The following is a 13,211-nucleotide window of genomic DNA, read 5'->3' as shown; positions in this document are numbered from 1 at the left end:
ATTTAAGTTCCTGTATCCCAAACTGATTTTCTGATAGGCGAGACTGACCTTCCAGAAGGTCTAACTTTTCCTTACCTCTGAGTTTGTTACAGTTCTGAGTCTCAACAGTGCCAGAGTGATTCCTGGAATAACAGCCTCCCAAAAGAAAACACAGGGTTTATGTCTAAAAGACCTAGCTAGTGTACTCCAAAAGAAAATCTGCAATGCACACACAGTGTGGACTGCCAGGGAAACAGGACCTGGAAGACATTTGGGAATGAAGTTTTTTGACACTGTGACAGTATTCAGGCACTCCATATCTTCCTTGTAAAACTAGTCCTTCACAGATTAATAGAGTATTTCCTTACAAAAGAACAACATTAATAGAAAAACCCTTCAGGATATTTTCAACCTGAATCTATTACTTTAATCAATGTGTGAGCAAAGACATGCAGTGGGAAGCTGGCCAGTATGACAGAGTAACAACTTCCCAGTGTGGAAACAGAGGGAGTGCAGCCACACTTGTCATTTGTCACGGTGAGAATATTTGACTGATGCTGAAAATCAAAGCAAAAAGTATCTATGAAACACAACACAAAAGCACTGAACAATGAATCTCTTATCCAGCAATTAGACAGCAAGTGAGCAAGTCATGGATAACAAGGATGCCTCTACGTGTCACTTCAGGGGAACATTTTAAATAGAAGAATCCTGGAAAAGCAAAGAAAGATAATCAATACGGTGATTAATGACAGTAATTTCACACAAACATCTGGGAAATTAAGAACAACTCTTTAGGAGTTGTTTCTTGCAGTGATTGTGAAGGGACGAATGAGTTGCAAACCAAATTTCACATCAATATATTGAACGGTGTGGTAGCAACAATACTTATTTCATCTTGGAAACTTTCCAGAAATTAAATACTAATACAAAAACATTAAAAATATTGGGTTTTCAAATACTTTTTTATTGTTGTTTTTTTCTTGGATGCTGCTTTACTCTTACAGCTTACCCACTCTGGCTCTCCTGAATTATAACTTGAATATTTCAGATTTAAAAAAAAAAAAAAAAAAAAATGGAGGAAAGAGGCACGTAAGTGAAAATGTCTATATATTGCATTTTATGTGACACACACTGAAGTAAGAGAATAAGTTTTTGTTAAGTCTTGGAAAAACTCTTTTGCATTCTGAATGTTTGTGCAGAGGATCATAATATTCCTCCTTTTGGGTTGAAAGTGACTCAGGTGAACATTGGTTAGGCATTGATCAGGGTCTAGCTTTTTGTAGTAGCGAAGCACAGTTCAAATGTCCACCTAAACTTTGCATATCTTATAGCAAAAATCTCTTTACCAATACAGACTCATTTTCACCACCAGCAGCAGTGCATTGCCAATATACTTGGCCAAAAGACAGTTTGACTCATCTGTAGGCTTTAGGACTGAATAATGTTCATTAAAGTACAATCCTCACAATTCATAGTAAGCACCCAGAGTTTTCCCAGTTGGCTTAGTAGGTGATCTATAAAATACTTGTTTCTTTTATCCTTAACTTCTTTTGAGTGGAAAATGAGCATGTTCCATGTGATTGTATACCATGTAGAATTGAAGAAAGTAATATATAATATATTCATAAGTTTTAATTCCATTGACAACTATTGATGTCCAGATGTTTAGTTGATTTTGTTCACTGTTTGTAATAATTCAAACAAGTAGCATGAAAGTGGTTGGCAAGCAGTGATTAAGAATATTTGTTTTTCATAAACAGTTTTGTCTAATTGGTTAACCTAGTATTAATTCTGTTTCTTGACTGGAAAGATTTTTGGAAGAGAATAATTCCTGGAAGCTAAATCTTTAATTTGGGCCCAAACATTAAAAGAAAAATCTAATTATCTGACACATAATTATGTGAAAATAGGTCTGAAAAATATCAAGTTATGGCACCAAATTTCTTATATGTTAACTATGATTGCTAGATGTTTACTAATAAGTTTTCTGCCTGTAGCAGCACCTTCATCTATAAAGTAAATGGTATCAAGAAGACATGGATTAATTTGGGAGTTGTTTTAATTGATATCTTTCAGAAACAACACACTTCCATGAACTTAAGATGCTAAGATATTTAAGACACTCCCCAAACCCTTCCATTCAGAACTGGTGTTTTTCCCGTCATTCACCTGCAGACAAGGCCCAGCCAGGGGCTTTTTCCTCTCTCGTGTGTGAGAAGTGCAATCAATGACTTCTGTAGCAACTGATTTATTCGGTTCTCTTCCTTTCTTCCTTTACTCTGCTACTAAATGGAATTTCCTTTTTTTTTCTTTTTTTTTTTAATGATGAGCTACTTGTGAGTTTTAACAAGTGTAAAGGGAATGGAAAAGAGTAAGGTTTCGGGTAGCTTAGATATCTGATGAGTTTGGCCTCAGGTCTTGGATCAGCTTACAAGCACTGCCGTCTTTCTTGCTAGGACTCTGAAACAATATCTTTCAGTTTATCTCCAGATAGATTGAGCTTGTTCCTGGTTTCCTACACCCACATATATACATGGGTGTAAGAAACCTTTAATCCTCTATAGCCTAAGAAGAATCACACATTTGTTGACACAGAAGGAACATAGATCTTTGCAACACTGAGCTGGATGGTCAAAGTTACACAAAATTCTCCTTTGCATCTTAGGTCTGTGGTCTTCTGTTGTGATTCAATTTCAAGAAAACTATATGGTTTTTGGTTTTTATTGTTCAGCTATTTTCTAGTCTGAATCATTAGGCTGCCCTTTTCTTTACACTATACTTCTCATGGTTTTTCTTACACACAAGAAAGGAGGAAGTTCAGCCACCTGTTTGTCATTTTTGTAGTGGCAGTGACAGCAATCTCTAATGAGTGGCCCTTCAGACATCACAGAAGTAGGTCCGCTGTCACACACTCTCTCTTTTCCATACTAATTAGTTTTTCCTACTCTATTTTGATTAGGAAAATTAACTAATGTTTATTTCACCCTGCTCATACCCAGATATATCCATAATATCTCTATACATTGTCATTATGTGTTAGGCATTCCTTCTGAGGTTAAAGTTGGCTGCAATGTTATACAGTATCTAAAGAGCAGCAGCTATAAATCTTATCGTAATATATACCAATTAAACCACAATGCCTTTATGAAACTTTTTTTCTGTTCTCTTATTTATTGACAGATTTTTTTAATTACAACACAATGAAACGATGGTAAGTACATAAGATGCAATAGTATAAAAAGCCATTTTAACCCTTCCCTTGGTTAAGACACTTACAGCAGACAAGAACTGCCCCACCCCAATTCTCCCCTTCTCAAATGAAAACAAAAAATAAATATAAATTAATAAATATAAAACAAATCACTGCACAGCCCTTAACTCTTTGATTGCCATGGCAAGAACCATAATGATGATTCTGGCATGTGACTTTCTGTGGTTAAAGGTTGCCGCAGCAGTCAAAGGGTTATAGCATTGTAAACATAAGTATTTTGTTGAAAATGTTCAGTCATGTTAATGGTCTACAGCAATGAGATTATTATCATGACCCCTTGACCTTTAATGACACAACATTATAAGGAGTTAAAGAGAAAATATCTTGGTGAGCTGTTACATAGATTAATTAACCCATTTTGTTTAACAATGCACTATGAGGTCTTGATTTACTAATAAAATACAACTTGTGTATAATAAAACACTGTTCAATGCATTGATCAATAAAAACAATGAAAAAATCAGTCTAAGCACCACAAAATTTTGCCTGATTATATCTGACAGTCATAATACACTTTAGCACCATTTAGTCAGCCTTGCATTTGCACACAAACAAGCTTTGTGTTTGTCAGTAGAAGCTACCTGAAGGAATAACATATGTCAGTTATAAAAAGGTTACTGTATAGAATGCTGTGTGAACCAATAAAATAAAATAAAATAAAATAAAATAAAATAAGAATAATAAAATGAAATTTAGTTGCAGAAAACAAATAAATGCTCCAGTTATTTCATTACTAACACACATCCTAATGAGCCAAACATGGGCATGAAATGCATATGGGAGTCTGCAGAGAAAGGGGAATAAAAATGAGAAATTTGCATCACAGAGAAATCATCACATCCGTATTCTGACTTATTTGTCAGGCTTTGTAAATTAAATAAACAATTGTTGGGTGGTTCAAGAAGTAGAGGTTGTAAAGTGTTGATGTTTAACAATGTGTGAGTTTTATGGTCATGTTATGCATAAAACCACTTTCAGAGATATCCTAACAACTGCATCAAAATCCTTGTCTCTTCATGAAAGATTGATTTCCTCTTTCTCAGAGGTGAGGGATAAACAAGCAAATCACAGTGTGGGAAGAGTCACAATTGTAGTAGCTTCGAGCTAACATATTGGAACTAGAACAATTTCTGCTGGAATTACAGGGAATTACAGGGAGGAAGGAATGGCAACAAGATGGAAAATGGAATTAGATGCTAAAATATCAACCAACAAGCAGAACTAAGGAAGAAATCAGGTTCGAGTAGATACAAGAGTACAGCACTTGGAGAGAAAGCAAGCTGCATATTGTTCAGAAAGTAAGAGAAACAAGAATGTGTATGAAGCATGGAAAACAATGTACCCTTCTTGTACATATCCATATCAAACTGATTGACTACACACTGACAAAACCAGCTGTACATGCTTTAACTGCTAACAATACTAACCACAGGACTGGCAAGGAGCAGACATCACCTTCCTCAAACAGCTTCTAATCATATAGGAACATTTATCACATACAATAAACCTACAAAAGTCAAGCACCTGCATCTTTCTCTACAAGCTGTGACTGAACCGTGCAATGAATCCAATTCCCAGACTACAGTAGCAGATGTCAGAGAGCGCTCTTCATAAATATGTTATTTATGATGCCTAAAAATTAGAATCAATCAGAAAACAACGCATAATAGCAAAGCATTCTGCCATGCAACAGTGCTAGCACATTATGCTACAGCAGTAATGTAATGGTAGTTGATGTATGTATATGAACTGACTTGTAGTAGAGGAAGGAGTCCAGCCATATAATTGTTGTCTGAATATCCATGACACAGATTATAGGCATCAGAATGCAAAGGAGAAAGAGAAAAGGTTAAAGATGAGAACTGGAACCACTGGAAATAATACAAAAATTTTTGAAATGCAGATTTCTAGACTGCTCACCTCTCACGGATGGCATAAGCCATGCATGCAAATGGTATGCAACGGCTGGCATCAAAACCAATAGGTCTCTGCTGTTACACCAGTGTACACATGACCAAGCAAGTAGCCACAAGACGCAAATAAGGAGTCCATGATGGTCAGTGCTGGATGTACCACATCATTTTCATAAAAGACTTAAAGGATGTCTGTGTCAATGGGTGGCAGAGACTTCAATAATCTGAAGTGAGTAACTTGGAGCTCAGTGTTGGTGGACTGGACAATGAACAAGATTTAGTGAAAGATATATATCAAGTTCCTCAAATGTTCACAGGAGTTTTTGAGAAGGTCCTACCTCTTCACTGTAGACACAAAAAGCTGCATTTCCTAGTGATAGACTGTAAAAAGTTGTGTGTGATCAAATGAGATGTACAACAAAATTGTATTTTCTTCTTTTCTCTGTATAGTGAACAGATCATTTCTCACTTGTCTACCAAGAGCATATAACATTAAGTATTGCCTTAATTAGTCAGGAAACATGTCATGGCACAGTGAAAAAAGGGGGTGGAGGGCAATCAGAAGCTTGATCATATTTATCAATTTACATAAACAAATAGCAATAGATGATCTATCCAATTGTCATAAGTGTATTTCTATTATATCAAACACTTCAGGACTGAAATATCACAGAGATAAAGATACATGGCTGCAATATAGACTAATAAAGGTAAAGGCTTCTTTGTCCTTCAGTATTTCATCCAGTAGGGTTCTTCAAATGATAGATAAATTTTTGGATCTAATTTCTGAAAACAAATGTAAGAACATTTCACTGTGACAAGTTTTTGCACGTAGATTCAGACTGATGTTAGTTTGACTAAATCTCTCCCGAAATATTTTTGATTGCAGCAGATAAATAATGTGCTCTCTCTATATATTTTTATTCAGGTTTAGAGTAACTATACTGAGGAGCCTTTTGACTGACTGCTCTCTGGTGGGTTATGAGACCAAATATAGAATTCAGTGGACTTTCTACAGCCTAACAGGTATCCTTGTTGTTGGAGACCAATAATACTTTCAAAGCTATCACCAACTTCCGGATAATATCTCTTCTCTTTTATTGTTCATTACGTAGCAGTTACATGCAATTGTAGTGGTGTCAGTGGTCCTTGGCTCCTTCCCTTTTTTGACAAACTGGTTTTGTACTTGCAATTATGGACCAGAATGTTCTTATTTCTTTTCTTAAATTCTTCTGGAAATAAACAATGGAAATGTGCTTATGCTGCTTTTTCTGTGTCTGTCTGCAGTCTTTGACCAAAAGACCTAGCTGGCTTTCCTGTGGATCCTAGAAGTTGTGGAAAGTAAGTTCATGACTAATTTAGGTTTCCTCTGAGAAAGATTTCAGTAGAGTGTTCCTTTAAATCTGTATTTGTCGTCACTGTGATCCAAGGACTACCACCTTCAAAGGAATGCATATTGATAGCAGATGATGACCTGTGTATCTTGGATGATGATAAGGGAGGATCATAATACTTGATCTATCCTATAAAATGGTTTTCAGCCAGACACAGTAAGACAGTATTGTGCATGAATCGACAAGAGATGGCTGCATGGTTTTGGAAACACAGTAAAGATGGATGTTAGGCATATACTTAGTTGACAATATTTTAGCAAATGCGTTACATAGAGTAAGAACTGGGAATAGATTATTTGCACCATCACACATTCCTTCAATCTGGATTCCTATTCAAGGTTAAATTTTCTTGGGTATAACAATCTCAGGTATTTCTGTGAGCTGTGTGAGTATGGACAATGGCTATCCTGAAAGATTTTTTTAGTAGATTTCATCTACCTCATTCATGCATGGCCAGAGTTCATAGCACTTTATCATACGAGGTAAAACACAACCATGTAAATACAAGCCGCAGCTATGCTTTGCAGGTATGAATTGTGGTTGTCATGACCATTGAAAACAGTGCTGTATGCTGCTTATGATGTCTTCTGAATACATACCATCACATGTACATTTCCTAATTTATATGACTCTACTTATATCCAAGCAGACAAACTGCTTCGAGCTGACTTCAACATGGTACTTCTGTAAGATATGGAGATGATCAGTATGTGAGCACCGACAATTTTGTGGCAATGGCCAAGCATAGCACACACAGTATGTGCATCTCTGTTTAGATTCGTTGTATGCCTAAATATGGGGCGGTGCATTTCAACTGGAATATATCGGTTGTACAATAGTACTTTTTGAGCTACATATAATATCACATAATTGTGAACACTGACAAAGAGTATTATAAACCATCATTTTACATTATGGAAAAACCTACTTTCTTTTCTTGAGGTTGTAAAATGATAGTAAGGGAACCAAAATTCGTTCACACCTTATAAACGAGTTAGCACTGATTGCCTGCTGACCCTAAGCACTCTCAGCTTCCACAAGGTGGATGATTTTATGTACAGCCATGTAAGTTATGAGTATGTGTGTAGGCTGGGTGTTAAACTATGCCAACACATCAGGATGGAAATATGGATTAGAAACATTGTATTCTGACTTAACACACCATGCTTTGCAAGTGATGAACCCATCTGGGCATGCACTGATTGGCAGAGTTACACTGTTCTGTTGCCCGTGGGTAAGTAATATAATACTTCACTAAAAACTCTTCAAACTCTATTATCATATTGTTAAGGGCTAACCAGGTACGTTAGGAAGGTATTTTATCGCAGCCTTCTGTTCCTAATCCCACATCCCAGAAAGCCAGTTCCCAGAATGATGGATGGGCAAATGGATGATCCAGGACACATGCATGGCACAGAATGAAAGTGATTATTCAATGTGTTAGTGCCAGATGGCAAGATGGAGAGAATGCTCAGTATATATTTTACTGCAACAGCAAAAAAAATAATGGGCATGAAAGACTATGAATTAAGATATGCTGATAGCTCGCCAAGGAGATTAAGGTTGTAGTTATAAAAAAGATGTGATGCAATTTCATAGGGTAGAAATTACTATTAACTGAACAGAAAACTTTGGTTTATGTGGTGGCTATTATAATTGTCATCTGTGGACAATGTCATTCTACAGAAGCAGAAGAAACTAAGCTGCGTGACTGGAAAGTTTCGTGCCATCATAAATGGCTGGCATGTGTAATGATTATTGTTAATGCAGTTTTACTGTGACAGCAAGTAGCACTATGCTGCATGCACATCCAAGTGTAGAAAATTGTCTTTAGCATGCTAGTTTACATCAGCATTTCTTCATTTATGTCTTATCTGCCACTAAAATTTATTTTATTTATACTGTGGGCAGACCAGAGCAGTACTTAAGGTTATTTCCACAGGGCCAACATACTTTATGTACACCTCTCACAGAATGTCATAACTCAAAGACATAATGGGCAGCTGCAACTGCAAATGTTAATAACCTGACTATAATTTGTAGCTGATATGCTAAAGCTTATGTATACTGGGAAACAAGACCTGTTTATGATGCATGTGTTTAATGCTGTCTACGTGCTCCTTTGAAATACATTTTGATTTTAGGAACTGATGCTTGCTGTGGTCACATACTGATGATCCTTCAAAATATGATTTCCTGATTATCACTGGGCTTTCCTAGTTACATACATCCATCAAATAATTCCACATCATACAGAATCTATGCTGCCTAACATTAGAGGCTACCTTAGATCAAGCACTGAATGGAGCCAGGCTGCAACAAGTGATGGTATGCTTTTGATGCTTACCAGATATTTTCAGCATCGATGGTACTGATGACAATGTCTTTATCAGCCTCTGACATCTCAGATGGCAAATCACAAGAATGAGTTAAACAGATTTGACTCACACATTACATTTTTTCATGAGACCAGTGGCAGACAATTCATTGATTTACATGCATAAATCAGAGATTAATTTTATGAGTATATGGTTCATTTACACCTGATTTTGTAACTGACATATGTTTAAACATATCTTATGTGAACCACTCTGTTTGTCTGCAGTCTGTGTACCGTGAGCTAAGGAAGTATGCCTAACGTTACAGTGCTGGTATATCAGTCACGGCTATACCATTGTATTCAATAACAGGTTATCTGTTCCTCAGCTCCCACACAATATTATTTGATTTACAGCAGAGCTTAACACCTAAGTGGCCAGTGACATTTTTTCCCTCCACTGATAATAATGTTTTTCCTTATGGCTCATAGGGCTGCAGTCATCTATTTACACTTCTGAAAACAGACCTGTCCAAAGACAGTCTTGACAGCAACAAAAGGTGACAGGGAGCTATTGTTCTCTAATGGCTGCTTCACATCTCCTGCTGCAATGGTGCACGGCTTTCTCCACCTCTGCAACTGGTGATAAAACTTAGGCCATGTTGTGAGAAGATACGTAAGCCAGGACAGAGTAAGCCCCTGCAGTCATATCCTTGCTCCTCAGCCCAGTCATCTTGTGCTATCTCCAATTTAGGCTGCTAATGGTGTGGTAGCTTGCATTTATACTTTCTTAAAAATGCAGTGCCTGGAACATTCACTGATCAGTTTGCTATGTGTCTTTTTTAAAGTTTGCCTTAGTGATGGTTCAAATGCAAAAAACTAGAATAGGAATGTAATGCTTCCATTGCTTATAGGTAGACCTACCTTCTATTCTACACACTTTTTTCTAACCAACAAGCTAGAATTTGGTTCTATATAATTTGGTACCAAAAGCTACATTTAACTGACATTAAGATTGTGAAGTAAGACCCCCCCAAAAAGTTGAAAATTTAAAAATTAAGCCTTACACTCTGTTCTTAACTGACAGTGCTAATGACACAGGAGTCTTGACCAAACAACTGGGGAGGTAAAGTACACTTCTAAGAAAAAGTGTAAGTCTGCCCCTTACATTTGAATCTATTAGCTTCTGTTATTTTCATTCACAAAATTAGCCTTAAAAAATCTTTTTCTTTAATTATCCCCTCCCTTTGCCCCACTTTGAAAGAAGAAAAAGAACAAAAGTTCATAGGAAGATATAAAATATGTATTACATTTATTAAGGAGACTTGAAAGGGCTCCTTTGGAGCCATTTGAGTCTCTCCATCCCAGCCTATCCAGTAAATATACAGTTACATATTTTTTTAAATGTATTTTTTGATAAAATTTAATTTGTTTCTACAGTCAATAACCTTTTCATAGGTTTATACATTAAAAGGCCAGAGGAAACACTGCCATCATCTGCTCTGGCCTCCTGCATCATACAGACCATAGTACTCTGAAGATACACAATCTTGTATAGTCAGCTTGATAGACTGTAACTGATTAACACAATGCATATTCAGTTTTGTATTGTTCCACAGTACAGATCATGACAATCGCAACATGGAAATGTTTATTAAAAACTTTACGAAAAAAGTTACGGCACATGAGCAGGAACCCAGATTGCAGAACTAAAAATATTTTCAATTTGTTTTTTCTTAATTCTCATAATTATAGGCCCTGGTAGAAAAACAACTGTTCAAAAAATAACATTATCTTAGAACTTTTACTCATTTGAGTTCAAAACTATATCAGGCAACATCACTAATTTACTCTGAACTTCTGTAATTTGAAACTAGCCGGTATGTATTTGGGAATTGCAGTGAACACAATTGCTCCTACATCTTTTACTTAAAGCAAACCTTTATGACTGTGTTATAACCTACTGAAAATAGGAGTATGTAACAGAAATGCTGACACAGTCTTGCTCTGCATGACATAAACATGCCAATATAATATTATTTTTTCTCCCTCTCTCTGTATATAATATATATGCACTTTTAAGTAAAAGAAAATAGATTAAACAATCAACTTATCATGTACTCATGTATCTATGATGTACCATATACCAAGCACTAGACTTATCACACTTACCTTCCTGCATAATTAAAGTTAATTCTCCAAATACAAACATTTTTGTTACCTTATCAAAGAACAACAGTCAACATGCTCAGCACTTCATTACTGTCAGGGAAACAGTTGCAGAAAAAGTTAAAGCTGCCATGAAAGATATTTCAAAATTGAAGTGAAATTTTCAAGTGAATAAAAAAACAGATGAGATGCTGTTCTAACTTAAAGATATTATAAAATACGTTCTCCTATTGTAGAGGAAAACCAAATGCAGAATTAGTGCTGTTAGTATTTTCCATCAGCTATCCAAGGGACAAAATTGGAACAGCAACATGGATCATTTTATTCTGTCTGTAGCAAAACATAAATTATAGTAGTTTGTGGACAATAAAAATCTCTCCATGGATTAAAATATGCATGTATGTATATGTGTGTGTTTGTGTGCATTTATAAGTATACAAACGCACACACAGATTTTAATATGTATATGATAAACAGGCATAGAATTCCAAATTCACCAAATGAGCTGATGCGCAGTAAATATCCTGTGTTACTTAACTGTCAATTAATCTATATTTTCAGCATCAACTGAATTGGATTTACTAAATAATGCTATGGGCTGATACTGGTGCACTTCTAACCTACAGTATGCAGTACCTCTACAAAACATCTCCAAAATGCCTTCTGCATTGCATATTTGTTGTAAAACTATATCTTTTTCTAATCTTCATCTTTGTTAGCCGTACATATGTATATCTGTTTATGCTCTAAGAAATAAGTTTGCAATGCTTTATAGCATGCCACATATGTTCATAAAATAAGTCCTCAAATCAATATAAAATCATGTAATTGAACAAAAAGGCATACTATTTCTCATGCTATGCTCAATATAAATATAAATTCAAGGCAGTCAAGCTATCCATTACCAAAATAATAATAACCATAATATATATGTATATATACCTACACTCTCTAAAAAGTGATCCAGTCATGTGGATTAAGAAACCAGTAAGAAATTGGCTGAATGTAGTATAAAAGTCTCATTTTATGTAAAAGCCAATACTAGCCATTTCAAGTATTTTGATACTTTCCTATAACCTTTTCATTAATAACTAGCTATTTGTAGAAATGATAATTTTATACTGAAAATTGTATACAAGTTAAATAAAAATTAACTTCTACTGTAGTTCATTTTTAGAGTGTGCATGTATACATAGCAAAATACCCTTCTACAGATCTATCATAAATACTTTAGTTTATGCCAGTTCTTTTCTATGAAAACACTTCGATGTTTTTTTTCTCAAATTTTGGATAATGTCTATCAGGCCTTTTAAGAAATAAAACTCGTCTTAGTTCATTCACAACACCAGATTCCCTTCAGTTTGTGCCAGTTTGCAAGTTAAAGGTCAAAGATCAAAGACATAGGACAGTACACTTTAAGGAAATTCAGACAGTGAAGCTGTTCACAGAAGACAATGTTTAACTTGGTAATGACAGTCAACAGGTCAATAATCAAGTTCAAGGCAAGCTGTTCATTGTTGCGAAAGCTACTCCCCTCAAATCCTGGCTTTCATAAAAAACCAGGTGTCTGACTTTTGGGGTGCATCATTCTGACCATCTTTAATAAGTTCACAGCCCAGTGACTGTAAAGCCTATCACTGCAAGAAGCAGCTCCTAAAATCAATAAAGAGGTCTGTCAGTTGCTGACTTTTCTCTAGGAAAAAAATATTGATACAAACCTGCTCTGCAGGTCACATGAAAATGACAATACTGCTGTTAGCACAAATTACACAGAATGACAAAATGCTTTGGTGGTCCCTTGGCTCTGTCAGTGATATCATGTTCGGCTGAAGGCCAGAAATTTGACTAACCCTTTGAGAACTATGGTGAACATGCAAAGGGGTAACACACCGGAGGATACTCATGCAATATCAGAGTCATTGTTTTAGCTTTCCTTTGAAACTGTAACTCTACCTCTGCAGAGGCAAATTGAATTATCATGCAACATAGTTTAAAAGATAAATTCAAGATGCTTAAGATAAAAGGCTAAGCTATAAAACTGTCGCCAGTTCAGAAAAATTCTTGATAAGTGGTAGAAGTTATTAAAATAGGTTTGGTTCCTTTAACCAGAAAGTAGCTGGTAAATATATTTTGTTTTCTATTTATGTTACAAATGCTTTTCTATC

Source organism: Platalea leucorodia (genome assembly GCF_965183815.1).
Source record: "Platalea leucorodia genome assembly, chromosome: 1".
In the NCBI taxonomy this organism is placed as follows: Eukaryota; Metazoa; Chordata; class Aves; order Pelecaniformes; family Threskiornithidae; genus Platalea; species Platalea leucorodia.
The sequence above is the reverse complement of the archived record's forward strand: the minus strand, read 5'-3'. Positions refer to the sequence as shown.